Source organism: Condylura cristata, unplaced genomic scaffold (assembly GCF_000260355.1).
Source record: "Condylura cristata isolate star-nosed mole 26May11 unplaced genomic scaffold, ConCri1.0 scaffold00137, whole genome shotgun sequence".
Lineage (NCBI taxonomy): Eukaryota > Metazoa > Chordata > Mammalia > Eulipotyphla > Talpidae > Condylura > Condylura cristata.
In genome coordinates this window covers 17,748-18,289 of record NW_004567238.1, presented here as the reverse complement: position 1 = coordinate 18,289, position 542 = coordinate 17,748, and the positions used below count along the sequence as shown (strand labels likewise).

Sequence of the window (542 nt, the reverse complement as noted above, 5' to 3'; positions counted from 1 at the left end):
GGGGCCAGGGGCCGGGGGCCCTCGCATGGCAGAGACCCTGTGGTCTGCAGGATGCAGCGCTTAGAGCTGTCCCGCCGCCCGCGCCCCGCGGGAGCTGCTGAGCCCCCCCGGTCCTGGCCCACCGGGAGGTGCACTGAGGCAGGGCCCGGGGAGCCCGTGACCCCTCTGCAGGTCACATCCCCCCTCGCCCCGCTGTCCCCGGCTCTCCAAAGCCAAAGCGAGGCCAGCTTGGCTCAGCCCACCAGAGCCCCTCCAGCGCCTCGGGGACCGGGCCCCGTCCCGCCCCCCGCCCCCCGCTGTCGCCCCCAGGGGCCCCTGCGGGGGGTCTGGCACGGCCTGAGCACTGGTTTGGGGTCCCCGTGTCGTAGCGGGGCCTCCGGTCCGGGCGGGGCTGCCGCGCCCCGGGGTCCCCTCCGGGCCCAGTCCGGCCCGCTGCCCCCGGGGCCCTGCGGCATCTTGACTCCTGTCTGACCCGTGCGGGCCACACTGCCCCTCTGCCCCAGCGTCCGGTCTGGGCCTGCCCCCCGCCCCCAGCGGCGCCC

General features: G+C 78.0%; 1 protein-coding gene across 1 annotated transcript in view; it reads left to right on the top strand.

Annotated features, from left to right (window-relative positions):
* The window catches only part of LOC101621548 (dynein heavy chain 17, axonemal-like), a 15,386-nt gene that overhangs the window by 6,455 nt on the left and 8,389 nt on the right, over positions 1-542 (top strand). The gene's annotated exons all lie outside the window — the stretch shown is intronic.